At 40.7% G+C, this 24,027-nt stretch overlaps 1 pseudogene; it reads right to left on the bottom strand.

Moving 5' to 3' along the window:
• Nucleotides 1-1,355: 1,355 nt before the first annotated feature.
• On the bottom strand, nt 1,356-1,490 carry LOC111590645 (uncharacterized; annotated as a pseudogene).
• Nucleotides 1,491-24,027: the final 22,537 nt, after the last annotated feature.

The raw sequence follows: 24,027 nt of genomic DNA on the forward strand, positions 1-24,027 counted from the left end.
AGCTCGCGAGCTAAACGAGCTACCATATTCCAGCAAAACGAAACTATATGCATATCATTTACAGAATAATTGATGAACATGTTATATGTATGTGAGGTGTCTATAGCCTATGAATTAAACTAATGATTAATGAACTATGTCTATGTGTTAATTTGGTCTATGCAAATATAATTATGGATTAACCTGATGAACATGTATGTGAATTGTGAATTAATGAGTGATGAATTATGCTAATTTGATGTTACATTGAAGTGGTTTGTGAAACTTTGAGTATAATTACTATTTTCTATTGTTAAATTAATTTAAAATTAACTAAAAAACAATTATTATGTACATATTATTTTTTTTTCTGCTCTGGCTCGTGAGCTAAACGAGCCAGCTCGAGCTCGTAAACGAGCCGAGCCGAGCTGACTCTGTGGCTCGTTACCTTAATGAGCCAAGCCGAGCTGGCTCGTTAGCTTAACGAGCCAGCTCGAACTCGGACGAGCCAAGCCGAGCTGGCTCGTTATCCACCCTTACTTGTACGCTGTAAAGGGTATTACAATACATCACTACCGGAATCTGGCTCTTTGTCGATTGCTTCTTATCAGGCACTCGATAAAGCAGTCTTTGTTGAGTGTCGCACTCGGCAAAGTCCTACTCTCGGTAATGACCACGTTTACCGAGAGTAGGACACTCGGCACAGGGAAAAACTCAGCAAAGAACAGTTTGCCGAGTGCCAAACTCTAGGCGAACCTAGACGCTTGGCAAAGGTCCGTCAGCAATCGTCTATAGCTGACGGCCGTTACCTTTGCCGAGCGCAAGGTCTTGACACTCGGCAAAGAAACTGACAAAGGGGCCCGCTGGTGGTCTCGTTGCCGAGTGCTAGTATGACCGAACATTCGGCAAAAGGATACACTCGGCAAAGGCGCCGTCTCCGTTATCAGCCAGAGTGACGGCGGATTATCTTTCCCGAGTACCGAGTGCCCGATAAAAAGTACTCGGCAAAAAAGTCGTTGCCGATGTACAGTTCGCCGAGCTCTCTTTACCGAGTGTCACACTCGGCTAAGCCTTCGTCGAGTGTTTTCTAGGCTTTGTCGAGTGCTTCAGACACTTGGCAAAGAGACCGATTCCGGTAGTGCATCTTGGAATCAGATTTTCTCTATCACCTATATCGTGTGCATCTAGTTTATAAAATCTAACTAAATTGGTTTCAATTTTTATCACCTATGTGATTCATCATTATCTTTATCACATATACGTATATGCATAGTTTTTAGAAATCTAATAGGTTTGATTTCAGTTTTGATAATATTTACATGATTTATATATACTCTTTTGTATCTTTCATGTTTAATCTAACTAGTACAATGTCCATGTGTTGCGACGATGCACAATCATATTTAATACTCAATAAATTTAATATCAAAGTGAACATATGGTCCACATATCATATATTGGACTGATAAGAACAAATATTACATTTTATCTTAGTCAAAAGACTGAAAAATGTACGAACTGAAAAGAAGTCTGGCCTATTTTTTAGCTCACTTGATCGCTTGTCCTCCTTCAGATAGCGAGGTGATACTATGTGTGAGCACTGCGCTGTGTGTGGTTTCCTATCGTGTCAGGATTGAGTGATTTCTCACAGCTCATTTTTCGTGTAACGACCCATCTATGGTATAACGGTCCATTGATAGGCGAGAAGCGGGGAAGAGAAACATACCTACTCCCTCTAGTTCCGAATTAGAAGTCATTTTGGACAAGATTATTTTAAACTAAAAGAATTACATATATATTCTGATAAGATATGATGAATCTAGTATTTTTACTTTTATGCTGTAAAATTTTATAAAGCATCTTAGGTCAAAGTTGATAGTGATTGACTTAGACAATCTCCAGCAGCTTACTAATCCCCATCCTCATATTCAAACTTCACTATGCGAATAGTACGATCTAAAGTGCAAAAAGTGTTTATGTAACGATATGGGTAAACTTATGGACACAGTCTTATATATACCTAAAACAACAAACTTATGTGGATGGAGGGAGTACTGTGTTGTGATGAGAACCAGCACGGTCATTTAATGTTTGGTTTTTCAGGCTAAACTTTAGTATGTGTCACATTGAACGTTTGAATGTCAATTATAGGTACTAAATATAATCTAACTATAAAACTAATTACAAAGTCAAAGACTAAACGGCGAGAAGAATTTATTAAGTCTAATTAATTCATGATTATCAAATGTTTACTATTGCATCATATGAGCAAATCATTGACAAATTAGATTTAATAGGTTCTCCTTGTGGTTTAGTCTTAATATGTATAAGTAGTTTTATAATTAAACTATATTTAATACTTTTAACTAGTACCCAAACAACCAATGTGATAGTGGCTAAAGTTTGTTCCCAGTAACCGAACAGGTTAGTGACTATTTTATTACCATGAGCTTCTCGAAAAGCAAAAACAAGGACTTTAACGATTTTAGCTGTGTATTATACAATTCAGGTCATGAAGAAATCAGTTTTCACCTCTTCTTCGAATGTACTTTCAGTCAATCATGTTGGAATACAATCCCTATTACATGGAATTTGGATTCATAGCCCTTAAACATGATTATTGAAGTCCACTTTTCAGAGAGGTATTTATCACTGCATGCTAGATCATTTGAACTACAAGAAATGGTGTGATCCTTGACAATGGCCAAATTAATCTCAATGTTTGGAAGACACAAATCAAAGAAGATTTTGGTTTGGCATGCACCAAAGCCAAGCAAGGTCCATTTAACCTTGGAAGATATATCTATGGCTAAACTCTTTTCCTTTTATTTGTTTTTGGGACTAGTTGCCTTGTCATTCTCTATTGTACATTTGTAAATTTGCTAGGTGTTTCGTTTGAGCTCTGCATTCCCTTAGGAACGACTTTAGAGCTTTTTTGTTGCTTCCTTTGTTACACTTGATGGTGTAACCTCAGATTTATTACAGACCATCGAAGGATATACCGTCTTAATGTTTTTTGCGACAGAAATGTAGAGAAAAAAACAAAAAACTGATATTACAATAACATTTCCAAGATTTCTTACGTGGCTTCGACCTCTTAAGCCAGCCCCTCAAGTGCTTCAGTAGATGTGCTTCGACTCTGAGGCAACGCTGTTGACTGTTTTGGCTTCGGACTGTTCTCTTGCATCGCGTTGTGGTGTGTTTTGCATAGAAAATTGTTGTTGAATCTAAGGTGGTCCTAGAAGATGTAGGTCATATGATGAAGGTTTTGGTGTACAAGGCTGAGCCACAATCCAATGAGTTGAGGACTGACTTGTCGAAGCGACAAACCCTAAATGTTGTGTGGTTGGCTGTTGACGATGAACATACTCTAGGATGTATGGGGAGTAGTATGAGGAAGTGTGAAGGACTTGCTTTGGTTGGTTTTGTCGTGTCTCAGTTTTAGCAATTTCCTTCTGCTTTTAGATTGTCACTTGACATGTTCTTGTGGTATGCCCTTTGCCTTCTCTGCAGAAGAGACATAACAACTTTCTTAGCTGAGAATTAAACCTTCATCCAATGCTTCTTCCTCCTTTGTCGCCTCTTGGGGCTAGTGGCTTGAAGCTACTCTATGAAGGTTGTTGTTGAGTGATGGAGGCTTGTGATTGATTCTGTTGTCCTTGAGTCTGGCTAGTCTTTTCTTCTGTTTAAGGCGGGTTGTGGATAGTCCTGACATGCCTTGGGTGGAAATGTCCCCCGAAGCCCCCTAGCCATCTCTGCATATCTTAGGGCTTCTTCTCTTCTCTGACGGAAATCGCTTCTGTCCTGATGTATTCATCCATCTTCTAGAGAAGCTTTTCTAGATATTGGGGGCTTCCTAGTGAAATATTGAGCCACCAGCCCTGGCTGAAGTCCATTGATCATGGCTTATGTAACTATCTCATTTGAGACTATTGGTGATTGAGCTCTGAGCCAAAGGAACCTTCGTACATAGTCTTGTAAGAATTATTCATGGTCTTGTGTGCATTGGAATAGAGCATGAGCAATGTCTGGCTTTGTTTGAAAACCTTGAAAACTTGTAATCAACATGTCCTTCAGCTTTTGCCAGGAGGTCACTGTCTCTGGCCGTAGGGAAGAGTACTAGATCTGAGTGACATTCTTGACCACCATGATGAAGGACTTTGCCATCACCGATGTATTTCCCCCCATACGAAGATATTGTGGCTTCATAGCTCATCGAGAATTGCTTCAGATCAGAATGACCATCATACATTGGTAGCTGAGGTGTTTGTACGAAGATGGCCAAGGCAGCGCCTGCAGCTCTACAGCTAGGGGAAAGCATCATCATAGAGAAAATCATTGTGATTGAAAGGTTCATACCAAGGATTATCATGATTCTGGTCTTCATTCCGAGGGTTCCCATGTAGGTACTAGTTCTCTTTCTGTTTTGTCCTCTTTTGACTCTGTACTTTTCAGAGAAGCGCCTCCTCTCCTTGGTTAGTATCAAGGGAGCGAGGAAGGAGCCAGTCACTGTTGACTTCTTTGGCGGCATGACGAAGCTTGGTGTGATCATGAAAGTGAGTTCACCAGAGGTGGGCACCACTGTTGGGCACTTGATCTTGACCCCCCTAAAGGCATCAGAAATCAAGGCAACATAGTTAAATCGAGCTTCAGCTTCATCCTTTCAACTCATCATTCTTAGGGAGAAGGTTAATTGGAAGGATGAAGATTATAGGATGTCGTTGGCTCCTTCGGATACCCAAAGCAAGGCATCATAATGGAACCAAAGTTTTTATCTCGTCTCTAAATTCACTTTCTTTGAGGAGAAGACTAGATTTAGAGACGAAGAGATTACATTAATTAACAAGGGTTGCACTGATAAAATAATAATATGGAGAATGTAAATGAGAACATTGAACACATCACGTAATATCATAGACATTGCTTACTTCCTTAAGCTTCCTTTTTACTAAATCATAAATTACAATTATACCTTCGGTCTTGTGAAGCTTACAATACGAAAGAAGAATAACAACTTCGTCACCGAGATCTAGCCGTCTTTTTTCTGATAAAAAGATGCTTAAATGCATGGCATTGTTCCTCTATTTATAGGCACAGAGTACAAATTTGATGAAATTACATTTTACACCCTTAAGCCTATACATTTGAGCTATTTGACATGATGAGGGCAAGGGTGTCCTTTCCTTTGATCATCTTAACGAACGAACCCAAAGGGACTTGCTTCGGCCTCGTCCTTTGTCCCTTTACGATAGTGTCTCAAAGCTTGCACCTTCGTCCCTAACTGATTCATCCGAAGGTGCTTTGCGTAGGAGTACTTGTAATGGTTAGAAATACACCAGAAAACAACTATTATCGTGTTATTTTGAGGACCTTCGAAAGTGAAATGCCCCACAACAACTAGTTTGCAAAATAGAAGACAATCATAAACATAATTACAAGAAATCATGGTGATATACACTCATACGATGCCAAAAAAAGTTGAACAGACAGATGCAACTTCATAACACTGTCCCTCTCTCTCTCTCCCAATAATAATGAGTTAAAAGATCAAAGTGTTGATGCTAGGATAACTCACTACAAGCTTCAAACAAAAATTATGGTCTTACCATATACATCCTTTTACACATGTATATACTTTTAATTTAGAGTACTAAATAGTGTGATATTTGATATGATCGCAATCCAAATAATCTACCGCATCTGTCAAAGAATGAAGGAAACTATAGCAGATGATGTTAGGCTCTGGGTACAAACTTTGAAATATACATCGCTGTAATCTATAGCTCAAGTATTTTATGAATAAAAAATACTATAGGCACCACCTACAGTAACCCTTATTTCAAAAAAAAATTATCTACCTCCATGGCATGAACATTACACAACAATATGGTGACAATAAGCTGGCGTTACAATTGATCAACTAGAAGGATAGCAGCTGCGGCAAACAAGGTAAACAAAACAAAACATGAGTGGCAGCAAATAACGTGGGCAACAAATAGAAGATTCTGAAATTTCTAGAAAACAGTACAGTTATACTTAAATAATGACCGGAACTAGATATTTCAAGCATCATCGTAGGCAAATATGGGCAATATGGCGTGCTTCTACCCAATCTATTAGCATCCAAAATACTATCATGTTGCAAAAACTTAACAATTATGTATTGACAAGCTAATATTATATTAATTTGTTCAAGGAAGATTTTTGAAACCTATAACGTGATTGATCTAAACCTATAACATGATTGATCTGTGCATTGAGAAAATAGATTGAAGAGCGCCCAACAAGTGAACTATATATATATATATATATATATATATATATATATATATATATATATATATATATATATATATATATATATATATATATATATATATATATATATATATATATATATATATATATATATATATATATATATATATATATATATATATATACTTCTGCTGCCAACTAATGTTTGACAAACACTAGTTTATTACCAACAGATTGGTCATGTGAGTCATTACAGGAATTGATAACCATGACAGAACATGTTTGCCACATATTTGAATTCAGATGTGAATATAGATAATATGTATTTTATTTTAGATAGGATATGCATGTATGAATAATAATATCATAAATACTTAATTCCACTATGTGAATACAGATACAGATATAATACCGAATGTTGAGTATCAGATTTAGATTTAAAAAAGGTCAAGAAAAAAATCGTAACATTTGTAAAATCACGATAATGGCATGTCGTCGTATGCTACGGTCTACCTAAGTTCGATCGAAGGGCTTTGTTGGTCATTTGGCCTCTCTGGATCGGACAGTGGACCGTGACCCAGACGTCCAGACCCAAACGCGTTGTGTCTCGCTGGATTTCATATACGAATTTCACATGAAGAATCAATTCAATTTTACAAGAAAAATAAACAAACATGAATTCCGGTGTTTCAAAAAGAAAAAATCTAAAAAGACATGATGAAGACAGTTCATTTTTTGTAAGACGTATGAAATTTTATATAGAAAAATTATATGAAAAATGTAGAAACCGGGAAAATTTCCGGAGATCCAAACAGAACTCGGAAAGACATTTGATGGACACAGTTTATTTATTATAATAATCTGAGAGTCAACGCACACGCAATCGGATGCCACGGGCAGCATTTGTGTGTCTCTCACTCAATGCATATATTATAGCACATGCAATATCATGGTGGCGGTCTTCAATCATCTGGGCAGTCAGCCAGATGATTGGATCGGATCGGATTGTTATATATACATGCATGCATGTCAACTGAGAGAGATTTCTGCTAGTCATATATATGTCATACATGATGCACTGTATTGATGATGATGCGACGGCTGGCCTACACAAAATATTTTCAAGGAATTCAACGCAGTACGACACATGAATTTCATATACGAATTTCACAAGTATCCATGTGCTATGCGTGGCAGAAGACAATTTGTAGTTCTCAAGTAGACATTTCAATTGGGTTACCAACTCTACAAGTCATTTCCAACGGGGACCGATCATATATAGGCTTCAATTGAATAACAAAATCGCAAGTTATTCTTGTAACTTTTTTTTAAAAAAAACAATACACTTGGTTATATTCCAGCTTGTAGAATGTGATTTTTTTCTCTAACAGTTTTATTAGACTAGAGAAGTTTAACAACAAAGTAACTAATCATACGCATATGTATATACATCCACCCACAATATTATTTGGTTATCATTTGTCCTAATAAATTCCTTCCAGTTTAAGCTTATAAATGGCATCTCCTTTTTTTGTGAATCTCACACACACGCCCAAAAACTTCCTCGGTAAATTCAAAAAAATACAAGCGGCCATGTTAGATGAAACACTACCGGAATCGACATCTTTGCCGAGTGTCTGAAGCACTAGGCAAAGCCTGAAAAACACTCGGCACAGGCTTTGCCGAGTGTCGCACTCGGCAAAGAGGGCTCGGCGAACAGTACATCGGCAAAGCCTTCTTTGCCGAGTACTTTTTCGGGCACTCGGCACCGACTTTGCCGAGTGCCAGGCAGTACTCGACAAAGAAAAGTTGTCGTCATGGCGCCGGGGTGTCAGAGACGGCGTCTTTGCCAAGTGTCTGCCGTCCAGCACTCGGCAAAGGATCTGTCAGCGGGTCCCTTTGTCAGGTTCTTTGCCGAGTGCTGTGTGGGGCACTCGGCAAAGCCTGCCTCTTTGCCGAGTGTCAGGTCCACTACACTCGGCAAAGAACCTATACCGGTGCCCAGGTCTTGGTTCTTTGACGAGTGCTATGACACTAACACTCGGCAAACCACCTCTTTGTCGAGTGCAACACTCGGCAAAGTGACCAGTACACACCTTTTAAATTTGTTTTTCTATTCCATCCAAACAAACAAAAGATACATCACAGATATCACATATATACATCATAGATATCATCACAGACATAAATATCTAACACAAACATTAATATACAAGTTCTCAACACAAACAGTATAAACACAAGTTCAGAAGTATCAACACAAGTTCAAAAGTATCAACACATAAGTCTCAAGCTCTGACATAAGTATTCAACATAAGTTTTGTAGTCTGAACACTAAAAACATAACTCTCATCGAGGTGGGCGGTTGAACTGGTGCTGCGTTGGGCTAGGCGCTTCATGAGGGTTGTTGGATGCCGCCCCAGATTGGCCCTGCATAGAGAAGAGATTACATGTGTTATACCAGATGCATTACCAACATCTAACTACAATTTTGATACTCACAGGAGTATGGAACAGAGCAGGGTCCATTGTAGGGAACAATGGAGGTGGCAGAGCGAAACCCTGTGCGGCGCCAAGGCTCTGCATGTATTGAAACATCTCCGCCATCCTCTGCTGATCTGCGAGGCGGGCTTCCCGCTCCGCCTCCATCCTCGCCTCCATCTCTTGGTGTTCCCTCCTCTCTTCTTCTAGCTGGGTATGCCCGTTCTCGGCTAGCGTTGTGCGCCTCGTCCCACTCAGGCGAGCACCACCTATCCACCATCTGCTCCCAGCATAGAGGATGTACGGCGCACCAATATGGAATCATCTACAAAGTAAACACGTAAAGTGCATATTAGAAGATAAAATAAAATTCATGCATGGAGTACTGGTACCAGACATGCATGACTTTACCTGCAGGTACTGGTCCCTGGTCAATGACATGGTTCGGGCTTGCTGCTTGGTCACCTTCTCCCCAAGGACGGAGAGCCATGGTAGCTGACGATGGCCTAGATTCGGGCCTCATAGTGCATGTCCACAACGAGCTTCTTACAACTCGTGGTGGCCACCACATCTGCCCTAGCCTCGTATCTAGCCTCGCATTTGAAGAAATCCTGCATACAAAAATGATGTATCCATACATTATTTTAAGAATGTGCAACGAATGCGACATATTTTACATTATACTAAGACTTACCCACAACTCTTGCTTCACCCACTCCGCCTTGTTATTGAATTCCCGGCCGTCCCGGTCTACTGCATCGGGGGCGACGGTGTAGTGGTCGAAGCTGTAGGCTGGCCCCATCAATCCGGCGTACTCGACTAGTCCAGGGAAGTGTTCCCTGCACAGCAGGCCGAGGATGCCATTGGGGTTGCGACGATGACCCCCAGCATAATCCACAACCGTCCAAGACCTGTCCAAGTGATAAATAAAAAGTATTAGTTTATATTATGATTTTGAACACATAATATGAACAAGAATGAAGAACATAAAGTTACATGCCTCTCCCCATCCGGCCGAATCAGCGGCCACCTGTCCCGAAGTATGGGACGCTGAGGGAGACTCACGGGACCTCGCAGGTAGACGCTCCTCGAACCTGAGGCGCCAGAACCTAAGGCGGCCTGTTGAGCTTCGTCGTCGTCCTGCTGCTGGTCGTCGTCGTCCTGCTATGCCGCCTGCTGCTGGACAAGGTCGTCTTGCTGCGCCGCCTACTGTGCTTCGTCCTGATGTGCCTCGTCCGCCGTCCTGCTCCTCCTCCCCCTCCTCCTCCTCAGCCAACCGCCCACCATATTTGTCCAACAACCTGCAATTAAAAGTAAACAAATAAGCACATATAAAAAGATATATTTAAAAACAGGTGTGAAATAAAAAGTCATATAGCATTACATCGATTAAAAATAATCTTCATATGTGTCGGGGTTAGCCGGATCATAACTCTCATCATCACTATCAACCATTTCATAGTCAACACCATCTAAAGGCACAAGTTCATCATTAATGTGATTGCCTTCAAGGATTACTAAGTCATTATCATTTTGCACCTCATCATCCTCCTCATCAACAACCATTTCAATATCTACGTCCATTCTGATAGCTTCGGTTAAGTCTATCTCAAATCGCCCTTATTGCCCATCTTCTTGGAAGAACTCTCCATCATATATGTCCGGGTCTAAGTTATAATCTTCATCATTAGGAACAGGTAATCTCCCGTGCGATGATACCTTATACACAACATCCCAACCCTTAAGATGTTCTTTCGTTTGGCACATATATGGGAGATAATACACTTGTGTGACCTGTTGGCCCACGATATAGATATCGTCTCCTGGTAAGGTGGAATCTTGTCGAATTTCGACTATCACAAGATTAGAATGTGTCCATCTCGTCACTTGAGGGTCAAACCAATGACATTTGAATATCACTGGAGTAAGAGGTTTGAAACCATAAAAATTGAGTTCATATATTTCTTCGATTCGTCCAAAATAATCGACATCGTCAAGGCCGGGCGTAAAGACTCCAGAACATGTTGTTTTTCTGATTAGGCCGACTTTGGTCGTAGTTTGTTGTGCGAAAACGGTATCCATTGATGTCATACCCAGAATATTTCTTGACCCTATAAGCAAAGTTGTTGGCTACTTGTCTCAACTCGGCACTCATAGACGGATCTCTTTGGCCCTGTAAGTATTCGCAAGTTAAAAGACGCTAAATTGAGTTCATAGACGAATCTCTTTGACAAACTAAGCACGTACCTTACGTTTGAACCAGGAAATGAAATCAGACAATCCATTTCTCGCACCCTTTCTAAGAAGAGTGTCATATTCCTATGGAGTGGGGTCCCTTGATCGATGACAGAATTCATGAAGAAATTGTTCCATGTATGGCGTCACCTCTTCAAGGTTGGTCAATACATATAGCATGATATGCCAACACTCTTTATGTGTCAGGGTCTTGGTGGTCGAGCCACTTGCGCTTTCGAGTTGGCCTCGAAATATGCTAAGGTTCGATTCATTGCCGCCATCATTGTAATGAGGGGGTGGATTATGCACGCTCGGCAGTTTGTCGCCATAATAAGTTGTTGTGAAGTTTGACACCTCCTCTAGAATGTATGCCTCTGCAATGGAAACCTCGATTTTGCATTTATTTCTACATTTCTTTCAAATAGTCTTTAGACATCTCTCGATTGGATAGCACCAACGTCCCTGCACGGCCCCCTCCATTTGTGCCTCAAAGGGGAGATGAAGAATCAAATGCTGCATTGGATTAAAGAAACGGGTGGAAATATCTTCTCAAGCTTACACAGTAACACGGGTGCCAATCTTTCCAAGTCTGAAACCACAGTCTGAGATAACTCTTTTGCACAAAGCTGACAGAAGAAATAGCTCAACTCTAAAAGCGCTAGCCAGACATGCTCAGGGACATAGCCTCGAACCATCGCAGGAAGAATCCGTTCAATCCATATGTGGAAGTCATGACTCTTCATCCCTAAGACTTGCATAGTAGATAAGTTCACACCCCTACTCAGGTTAGCTGAAGTACTTCCTTGATCCACTGAAGTACTTCCTTCCTCTGGGCCCTGCTTAGGACGAAATCGGCCTTAGGCCTTCTCCATGTCTTTCCACCACTTGGCGGCTTCATCTCTTGGTTTGGTTTATCACATAACGCTGCCAGATCCACTCTTGCCTTTACGTTATCCTTTGACTTATCAGGAATGTCCATAATTGTTGCCCAAAGTGCCTCGACAACATTGTTTTCAGTGTGCATCACGTCAATGTTGTGTGGAAAGAGCAGGTCGTCATAATAGGGGAGCCGAGTCAAGCCAGACTTATGTGTCCATATATGCTGCTCACCATATCCCACAAAATCACCTTATGTATTGGCCACGAGCCCATCTATCTGTTGACGAGTTTCGACACCAGTCATCGTTGCAGGTGGGCAGTCTGTCACTACGACACCTTTCGTAAAATTCTTGATGTCTAGGCGGAATGGATGGTCAGGAGGGAGAAATTGTCGATGTTTATCGAAGGACGAATATTTGCCACCCTTTTTCAACCAAATGAACCTAAGAGCTTCCTTGCAAACTGGGCATGGGAACTTATCGTGAACACACTAGGTGCAGAATAGCCCATACGCCGGTAAGTCATGCATGGAGTACTGGTACCAAACATGCATTCTGAAGTTTGTCTTTGTAGCTCGGTCATACGTCCATACCCCTTCCTTCCAAGCACGTACCAATTCATCGATCAAAGGCTCCATGTACACGCCCATTTTATTCCCCGGGTGTCCGGAAATTATCAACGACACGAATATATTCTGCCTTTGAAAGCACACACCGGAGGGAGATTGATTGGGATAACAAACACGGACCAACATGTGTACGGGGCAGCGCTCATTCCATAGGGATTGAACCCATCTGTGGCCAGCGCAACACGTATGTTACGAGCCTCTTTGACTTTCTCACGGTGAATGACATCAAAGTGTTTCCATGCTTCACCGTCGGCTGCGTGCACCATCTTGTCAGGATTGTATCGTTTTCCATTTTTGTGCCATGTCATCTATTTCGTGGATTCCTCTGTCATGTATAGACGCTGGATCCTCGGTATGAACGGAAGGTGACGTAGGATTGTCAAGGGGATGTCGAGCTGCCTCTTCTGTCCATCACCAGAGTCTACCTCCATGAACCTAAACGATTTACACTTGGGATAATACTTTGCCTCTGCGTATTCTTTCCTAAATAGCACGTAGCCCTTCGGACAAGCATGAATCTGCTCATACGTCATCTTGAGTGCACGAAGGAGTTTTTGTGCCTTGTACATGCTCTTTGCAGAACGTGATCATCCGGAAGCAGGCTCCCAATAACCGTTAACAAGCCATCGAATGCGTCTCTACTCATGTTGTACTAGGACTTGAACGTCATTACATGTCCAATGGCATCCAGTTGAGAAACCTTTGTCTGGCCGTGAAGGGGCTTCTGTGCCGCGTCAAACATGTTATAGAATGCCTTTGCAGTCGGCTCTAGCTCATCATCCGTACATCGTCCCGTGTACTGTGTCTCGTGATAGTCATTCAACATATCCGCTACCCCCGCATCGGCATCATAATCCTCGACACGTTGTCTTAGCGCCTCCTCTCTCGTACGATGCGCTTCACCATGAAAGATCCACCAAGTATAGCCTGGCGTAAATCTATTCTTCCAAATATGTTCTACCATGGCCTTCTTTGGTTTTCTTTTCTGGTTGGCACATTTGCTGTACGGGCATGGGACTAAACTCGCTCCTTTAGCAGCTTCGCCATATGCCCATTCAACAAAATTATCGGTCTTTCTAATCCATTCAGGGATGACATCGTTCCTTCCTCTACGGCCCGTGTACATCCACTCACGGTCCTCCATCCTATAACAGAAGCCTATTAATAGAAAATTTCGGCAGCACCTCCCCTACACGGGGAGGTTTCGAAATCCTGCATATAAAAGTATCAGCACGATGACTGACATCCACGCATAATTCAACGGCACGATGGCTGGCAATCACACACACACATATATATATTCAATCCATGAGACTATAGTACGCATAATTCAACAACACGATTTACATATTTCATTCACAAATTTTCAACGAGACTATAGCCTAACTTACATGATTTACATATCCTATCATTCACAAATTTACATGATTTATACATTCTATCATCTAATCAATAATAAATAAAAATTAACACATAATAAATTCATACCTAGATAGTGAAGATCGTCGGGGTCGGGCGTGGGTCGCATGGAGGCAATGATGGTACGCGTGGCAGGGCCGGGCGGCGGTGGCAGCGCGGGGGGAGGCGGGCTCCGGCGGCGGTGGTGCGTGTGGGGGCGGCGATGGTGCGCGTGGGGGCGGCGGGGCGTGGGGAGCGCCGGGTGCGCGTGGCGGCGGCAGCGGGTGCGTGTGGGTGGCGGCGGGTGCGCGTGAGCGGCGGTCGTGGGGTGGCGCGGCGGGGAGGGGCCTCGACGGCGAGGAGCGGCGGCGGGTGCGGTCGAGCTCGGGGAGGCGGCGTCGACGGCGGGGAGCAGCGGCGTCTACGGCGGGGAGCGACGGCGGCGGGTGACTGGTAGTGAGTGAGTGAGAGAAGGAGAAGGACCTCGGGTACGTTAAGTTTTCCTTCTTTGCCGAGTGCCAGATCGCGGGCACTCGGCAAAGATTTTTTTAATTTAAAAATAGTCTTTACCGAGTGCCAGATCGCCAGCGCTCGGCAAACAGGTTTTTGCCGAGTGCCTACTAACAGGTACTCGGCAAAGTATGTATTTAGGGTCTTTACCGAGTGCCCCACGGCTGACACTCGACAAAGAAGGCTTTGCCGAGTGTCACCTTTAGACACTCGGCAAAGCATATTTCTATTTTTTTATTTTCCCTTACACCTCGTTTGGATCATTAGAATTGAATTCCAGTCTAATAATAGTAATTTTGACATATATCAATTAAGCTAATTTGGTTTTATGTAAAATATATATGTACACTATTATTAACAAGATGTCAGAGATATTTATGTGCTATATTTTTACTATAGAGGAGTGAGACGAAGAGTGTCATGTAAGTTACAGAGTAGAAACAAATTCTACTAATGCATAAAATCATTTCCCATCCTACACCCCATGAATGAGATAGGCTTATATCTAAACTTTGGAAAGTGGTGGAATGTCAAATTCCAAACTAAACAAGTTATTTTGTTGAGTGAATTCCAATTTCTCTAAAATGAAGGGATCCAAACGCCCCTTACCAAATTTTTTGTGGTATGTTCCTACACTATGTAGACCTACATGTACCATTTTGGCACAATTATAAAAGTGTTTCCTATAACCATTGGATTTAGTTCGTTTGATGGATTTTTCTGGGATAATTCAGATTTGAACTGTAAGTCACTCGAAACTTGGAAAACCGTGCATAAAAAATGATATTCATGCTATTTAGCACAAGTTACGACCGATTTCAGGAGGGGACCGGAAACTTCGAGCACCAAGCTCACTAAACATGGCCGTGAACTTGCCATCCACATGTTTAAAAATTGTATAAAACACAAACAAAGTCAGAAAATCATGAAACTTGTCCACATGTCATGATATCATATATAGAGGTTGTGATAAAAATTTGAGAAAGTTTCAAAAAAGTTATGAGGAATTATGTGTAGAAACCTAAGAGATCCACACATGAAATCATAAAGTTTCAATGTCGTTCTCTTAGGTTTCTACACATAGTGCGTCACAACTTTCTCGAAACTTTCTCAAATTTTTATCACAGCCTCTATATATGATATCATGACATGTGGACAAGTTTCATGATTTTTTGACTTTGATTGTGTTTTATACAATTTTTAAACATGTGGATGGCAAGTTCACGGCCATGTTTAGTGAGCTTAGTGCTCGAAGTTTTCTGTCCCCTCCTGAAATCGGTCGTAACTTGTGCTAAATAGCATGAATATCATTTTTTTCATGCACGGTTTTTCAAGTTTCGAGTGACTTGCAGTTCAAATCTGAATTATCCAAAAAAATCCATCAAACGAACTAAATCCAATAGTTATAGGAAACACTTTTATAATTGTGCCAAAATGGTACATGTAGGTCTACATAGTGTAGGAACATACCATAAAAAGTTTGGTAAGGGAAAATAAAAAAATAGAAATATGCTTTGCCGAGTGTCTAAGGGTGACACTCAGTAAAGCCTTCGTCGCCGAGTGTCAGCTGTGGGGCACTCGACAAAGAAGCGTCTTTGCCGAGTGCCGCCGTTCGGCGCTCGGTAAAAACTAACAGCCGTCAGCCGTAGACGGCTGCTGACGGACCTTTGCCGAGAGCCACCGTCACCGAGTGTTTGGCTCTCGGCAAAGGCATCTTTGCCGAGTGTTTTCCTTTGCCGAGAGTCGTGCGCTCGGTAAAAGGGTTATTTGTTGAGAGCTAGACTTTGCCGAGTGCGGCACTCGACAAAGGTACCTTTGCCGAGTGTCCAACGAAAAGCACTCGGCAAAGCGTCGAGCACTCGACAAAGCCACGGATTCCGGTAGTGAAAGACTTGAATTTAGAATTAAAGTTTAGTATTGATCATATCGAATATTTAAATATCAATTAAATATAATCTACTTATAAAACTAACTATATAGATGAAGACTAAACGACGACATGAATTTATTAAGTCTAATTAATCCATGATTAACAAATATTTAATGTATCATAACATGAGCTAAACATGGACTAATTAAGTTTAATAGACTCGTCTTACCGTTTAGTCCTTAATTTTATCTGCATAATTAGTTTTATAATTAAACTATATTTAATACCTAGTATTTAAACGTCCGGTGTGATGTGACAGGACTACAAATTTAGTATCTTGGGTCCAAACGAGGTCTAAGCTATGCCCAATCCACGGTATAAATGGATATATTTGTATTCATCTAAAGAATTAAAGGCGTTGTGAACTATGATCAAATACTCATGGAAAATTATATTCAAGCTTGCGATCAAGATAAGCACTTCATTCCTCCTATGTGGTGAATCCGATAATTTCTCCACACATTTATCACTAGCATTGAAATAATTTTTACACACGACTCTCGTTTCTAATAGAGAAAGGATGACTTAGAAACCATCTGTAATTGTGGTGGAGAGCACTGCAGCTTATATTAGCTAGGTACCTGATCTGGCTGGGTCTAGAGTGAAACCCTGTAAGGGCTTGTTCGGTTCTACCCCAATCTATATGGATTGAGGGGGATAGAGGGGGTTTCAATCCCTATTAAGTCAAAATCATTTCCAATCCGTATCAATCCCCTTCAATTCATATGGATTGAAAATAACCGAACAAGTCCTAAGTCGTCGTGTCCACCCTTGTAGCTGTCATAGCCGTGACACGCGTGCCTGGGATGTATGTGATGGGGCGTGTTGAGGATCGGTGACATGGATTAATCTAGATTAAGCAGTTAACAAGTGAAGGATTATGTCTTTTCTATGATATATATATATATATATGGTGATTAATTAAACAACCGTTCTCCATTTCGTCATTTCATCAAACACGTTATCAGCACGTCACTCCAACCAACAGAGAAGAGAAGCAACAACCAGAGAAGAGAAGGAGTTCGTGAAGAAGATGTCTGCTGAAGTCAATCCATCAGAGGAAGAATTATGCCTTGTAGATAGTGGTGCCACAAACTCTATACTTAGGGAGATTAAATATTTCCAAACTCTTAAAAAAAGAGAAGGAAATATTTTAACCATCGTTGGTCGTGATGCGATGATTGTGGGCTCTAGTCGAGCCACTATTATTCTCCCAATGGGTACACAAATTGAAATCGAGGATGCTTTATTGTATCCTGATTCAACACATACTTTGTTAAGCTATAGAGATATTCGTACGAATGGTATTCATGTAGAAACATATGATGAAGATAAAGAAGAATTTCTTATTCTTACCAAACTTACTGGATATGGTAAACAAATATGTGAAAAAAAATTTCAACTCTTGAATCTGGATTGTACTATACATACATCAAATCCATAAATCATATTATATATAAGGTAATTTTTTAAAATGTTGCTTCATTCCAAACTTGGCATGATTGACTTGGACATCCTGGCATTAGGATGATGAGAAAAATTACCAACAATTTTATTGGTCATAAGTTGATTGATGCAAAATTTCCCAAAAATTCTGAATTAATATGCACTGCATGTGCTACGGGGAAATTGATTTTAAGACCATCATATCTTAAAATCCAAGCTGAACCACTAAAGTTTCTTGAAAGAATTCAAGGAGACATTTGTGGTCCAATAGAGCCAACATCTGGACCTTTCAGGTATTTTATGGTTTTAATTGACGCATCTACACGATGGTCACAACCATGCATTTGTCAAGATAATGTCTCAAATTATCAAATTAAAGACAAATTACCCTGAAAATCGAATTCAATCAATCCGAATGTACAATGCAGCTGAATTTTCCTCAAAAGCCTTCAATAATTATTGTATGGCTTTGGGTATTCAAATGTAACATTCTGTTCCATATGTCCATACCCAGAATGGTTTGGCTGAATCCTCGATAAAAAGGGTCAAGCTTGTTGCACAACCATTACTAATGAATTGTCTGTTACCTTCTTCGTGTTGGGGTCACGCAGAATTACACGCTGCTGACTTAATCCAATTACGACCAACTACATATCATGAATATTCTCCCATGTAGTTAGTACATGGAATCCACCAATTATTTTCCATTTGTGTAAATTTGGATGTGCAGTTTCTGTACCATTTCACCACCCCAGCGAACCGCTATGGCCCCAACAGAAAAATGGGGATTTATGTGGTTATCAATCTCCGTCAATCATTAAATATTTAGGACCCCTAACCGGGGATCTATTTACGGCCCAGTTTGCTGACTGCATATTCAATGAGGAACATTTTCTGACATTAGGGAGAGATAATAAGTACCAAAAGGAATGCCAAGAAATTGACTGGGATGCTGAAAGTATCTCCTCTAATCCACGTACGAATGAATCTGAACTTCAAGTTCAAAACATCATTACTTTGCAAGATTTAGCAAATAATCTGCTAGATGCATTCACTAATTACAAAAATGTTATTAAGTCTTTTATTCCTGCAAGGAATGCACCTGAAAGAGTGGAGGTACCAAATAAAACCATTCAACCCCAAGTTAGAAACAAAAGGGGAAGAAATAGGGCATCCAAGCAGGATTTATCTGCTTTAAAGCAGAGAAAGACGGCGAATGCACATCAATTAACCATTGATCAAAGTGGACATGATTCATAAACCCCTTTAGGAATGCACATATCCGAAATGGGGGAATCAAAAAACTCGAGGATTATCGACCTGGGAAATGTCGATGAACCTTTAAGGGTGAACGAACTTGCCATCAATTACATCAAATAGGGAAGGTCCTTTAACCGAAAGGCTACAATTGTCAACACCTATTTCTCTGAGGAAATTGCTGACATCCTTATTGACCCAGAACCCCAATCCATGACAGAGTGTAAAAACGCTCAGATTGAGGTAAATGGAAGGAAGCAATTGAAGCAGAGATAACCTCACTTTATAAAAGACAAGTATTCTTAGAAGTAATGGCCACTCCTCGAGGCATTTTTCTAGATGGATACAAATGGGTCATTTTCTAGAAACGAAATGAACATAATGAAATGGTGAGATATAAAGCAAGGTTGGTAGCACAAGGCTTCACGCAAAAGTCCGGAATTGATTATAATGAGACTTAAATGGCACAACATTCCGATACTTGATATCATTGGTAGTACAAAATCATCTATCTTTGCAGTTGATGGATGTAGTGACCACATATCTTTATGGGTCACTGGATTCGGATATCTATATGAAGGTTCCTGATGGAATTAATATACCGAATCAAAAGGCACACCGTAACATGTATTGTGTAAAATTGCAAAAGTCGTTATATGGCTTAAAGAAATTAGGGCAAATGTGGTACAATCGCTTAAGTGAATTCCTCTCTTTAAGGGGATACACTAAGAATGATGGCTGCCCTTGTGTCTTCATTAAAAAATCACCGACTAGATTTTGTATCATCTCGGTATATGTTGATGATCTCAACATTATTGGAAATGAGAATGATATTAATGAAGCACTTCATCATTTAATGACAACGTTTGAAATGAAGGATTTGGGTAAAACCAAATTTTGCTTATGTTTACAACTTGAGCATTTATCTTCAGGAATTTTTATATACCAGGGAGCCTATGTCTAGAAAATATTGGAAAAGTTCAATATGAACAAGTCATATCCATCTAGAACCCCTATGGTCATCCGGTCTCTTGATATGGAGAAGGATATTTTTCGACCTAGGGATGACAATGAGGAGATCTTGGGACAACATTACCCTTATCTCAGTGCCATAGGTGCTCTCATGTATGTTGCAAATAGTACACATCCAGACATTGCTTTTGCAGTGAATCTACTTGCAAGATACAGTGCAGCTCCTACCAAACGCCACTGGACGGGAATAAAAAATATCTTTAGATATCTCAATGGCACTAGAGATCTCAGTCTTTTCTATGGAAGAAATCAAGATCCCACTCTAATTGGATACACATATGATGTTTATTTATCTAATCCCCATAATGTCAGATCTCAGACGGGCTTCGTGTTTTTACAAGGTGGAACAACTATCTCTTGGAAATCTTCCAAACAAAATTTGATAGCTACATCCACCAATCATTCTGAAATAATTGCATTATATGAAGCTTCACATGAATGTGTATGGCTTCGCAGAATGATAAATCATAAACGACATGCATGTGGTATTGGTTCCATTCAATGATAAACGACATTCATGTTGTTCAGATGGAGACAAGTTATATTAAGAGCAATATTACAAAGCATATTGCCCCAAAGTTATTTTATCCTCATGAGTTGCAAAATAATGGGGAGATAAATATCCTACAAACTAAGTCTTGTGATAATCTTGCTGATTTATTCACTAAATCTCTGTCATACTCAACATTCTCAAAATGTGTTGAGAGAATTGGAAGGAGACGACTTAGAGATTTGTAGGAATCAGGGAGAGTATGTATCTCTGTCTCTCGGATATATGACCTGTTCAATATTATATTGCACTCTTTTCTTTATATGAGTTTTCCTTATAAGGTTTTCTCATGTAAAGTTTTTAATGAGGCAATATTAACATACGCACATGCTATATCATCTATCTTTGTGTTATTTCCTACTGGCTTTTTTTTGGAAGATGTTTGCATGATGGATTCATTGGATATGATTCTAATACTTCAAGGATGATCACGCCAAGACATGAACTTGATCAAGGGGGAGTGTTGAGGATCGGTGACATGGATTAATCTCGTCCATTAATCTAGATTAAGCAGTTAACAAGTGAAGGGCTATGTCTTTTCAAATGGATAGTTTCACGTCTGTTTAAGATGTATGTATATATGTACACAGTGATTAATTAAACAACAGTTCTCCATTTCATCATTTCAAACACAAGGCGCACGATCTGATCTGACGCGATGACTCCCACCCCATGTAATCCCATTAGCAGAAGTTTGGTCATCACAATGTTCTACGTCGGAGTGGTGTAGACTGATTGTCTCTAGAACTTGACCATCTGGATTTGGTATTGCACCTCCCGATCGACCACTCCAGCTAGCATAGGCCTTCTTAGGTCCATCATCTTCTTGTTATGGAGTATTCTTCGTCTCTAGAGAACATGTGTTCTTCTCACCCGGTGTCTGCCATGAACACAAATCGAGTCCCTGAGTATTTGAGGTTATCCGAATCGTGGGTGTGAAGACCAAGTCCCAACAGTTTCCATAGTGGACACCATGTTCTCAACGAGAAGGGCAACTTGAACCAACTACAATTGGATTTGAAATATAGTGAAAAACATGATTGTAAATATGGCGGGAAATTTTAAAATTGATTTTTAATTGATGGCTCAGCTTGAGCTGAACCATTGAACATATTTTTACTAGTCGGTTGTCGTGTATTTTACTATGGTTTCTATATTTAGAATATTTGCAATATATATTCTTTATTGAACATAAATGATTGTGAGCTCTAGTGGTTAGAACATTTCACTACCAGGACAGGCTGCTTTGCCGAGTGCCTCATGCACTCGGCAAAGCCTACTCTTTACCGAGTGTGACTCTCGGGAATGAGGTCTCTGTGAATTGTACATCGGTAGCAGCCTCTTTGCCGAGTACCTTTTGTCGCGCACTCGACAAAGTATTTGCCGAGTGCCACCAGGTACTCGGCAAGAAAAGTCGTCGTGACGACACCAAGTGATGATGACGGAGCCTTTGCTGAGTGTACTCAATGGCACTCGGCAAAGAAGGCTCTAGTGGACCCCTTTGCTAGTTCGTTTGTTGAGAGCTCTAGGAGGCACCCTTTGCCGAGTGCTTCCTGGCTTAGCACTTGCCAGTTGGCAAAGAAGGCTTCAGTGGGCTCCCTTACCAGTCCCTTTATCGAGTGCGACTAGAGACACTCGACAAATAGTGCTTCTGTACCGAGTGTCAGGACTACAGCACTCGACAAAGTGTCAGATTCCGGTAATGTTTAGACTTTTGTTTTACTCGTTGCGCTCGCTGAAGAAGATGACGCGAAGGAAAAAAACTCTCACTTAAATATAGTAGAGAAGAGAATTTTGGACTTTTGTTTCTCTCGCTGAAGGAGACGAGATACCCCTTAAATATAGTACCTAAATATATTAGAGAAGGACGGTTTGTTTAATCCAACTGCGCCTAAAATGTGTTTTTTATAGCAGCTGCGTTGCTAGCTAGAGCCGCGGCCAGTGCAAGAAAACCAATTTGCAAGGGTGGTTACGTGCAAAGGAATGATCATAATAACCGCTATCTCCATTCTCAAATATTTATCCTTCGATAGTTTATTTTTAAATTAAATCGTGACAAATAAAAAAAATGAAGGGACTACTTACGTACTCTCCACCCAAGGAACTATACACCTAAGCGCAAAGGTAAAATATAGGACAAAGACGAAGCGTATATCCAAATAATAAGGTAGACAAGACCTTCGAACGGATCTGAGGGAAGCAGCAGGAAATCGGTCGATGCTGTAAACAAGCTAGCAAGTATAGGATCAATCACATTCACACGTACGTACCCCATCGGGTGAAGCCACAGCTAAGACTATTGTCACCACTAACAAATGTTTCACCACATATTTTAAAAGCCTAGTACTAACGACAGCTGAGCTGGCCCGGAAGAATGGGGGACGGTCTTCCGTCAACGGTGCAAGCTAGCGGATATACTCCGTACATTCCAAGCGTCCGTCCTTGTTGGTTTTCCATGGCAGCTTGCAGTCCTCCTGCCAACCTCGACAACACAAACCGGCCGAGTTCCTATGCCACCTGTAGAAACGACAGACCGAGGCTACGACCAGTACTGAACCAAACACGCAGACGTTACGCGCGGCCGTCCTTGCAAGCTCAGTCGGGAGGTAGATGCGACGACTGCGAGGGTGCTAAGACGGTCTCCACTATAACTTGGAAAATAAGAAACGTCGAAAGTTAGATGATATTATTTGAAACAGAGAGAAGTTTAAAATAAAAAATGAGATAAAGGATCTGCTGGAGATAGCTACCCGACATCTCTTGCTCGCGTGTTAATCCAGACGACGAGACATGTTGCAAAAAATAAAGATAAACAATATTTTTTATCAATAAACTAATTACTATACAGCAAATAGATTTTAATTATCTTGATGATGATAGCCATGAGATCTAGATTGGGTATTATTAGGCTTGATTTAATTTTATCTAACTAAAATTAAATAAACCTATTACGTTCAAAAATAAATAAATAAACCTTAAAATTTTAGATCATATACTAGGTACAACAATGGAAGCTTCGTGATGTGACGTGCAGAGACGGACAGGCTTGGACTGGATCGAATTACTTCGACATGGTACCAGGTGTACTGGCCTAGCTAGTCACTTTGTGCTGATTAAGGCCTTATTCGTTTGTGTCGGATTGGTGGGTCGGAACGATTCCGAGCCGGATTGCTTCTCTAATTTATATAAACTTTGATTAGCCGGAACAATTCCGGGTGCAATCCGATGTAAACGAACAAGCTCTAATGGTGGCGTGACTATATGTGGTTGATGATTAGAGAAACTCTCTCATCCCATCACCATATTGTCTAGAGCATCTACCACATCAGCATCAAGTCATCAACTAATGCGCCATGGCTTGTTAGTTGTTTCACTCGTTGTTTTCTGACCGATTTCATCCCGGTTTTATGGGTGTTGTTTTGCACGGTTTCGTGAATGCTAATG

The sequence above is a fragment of the Zea mays genome, chromosome 1, assembly GCF_902167145.1.
Source record: "Zea mays cultivar B73 chromosome 1, Zm-B73-REFERENCE-NAM-5.0, whole genome shotgun sequence".
Lineage (NCBI taxonomy): Eukaryota > Viridiplantae > Streptophyta > Magnoliopsida > Poales > Poaceae > Zea > Zea mays.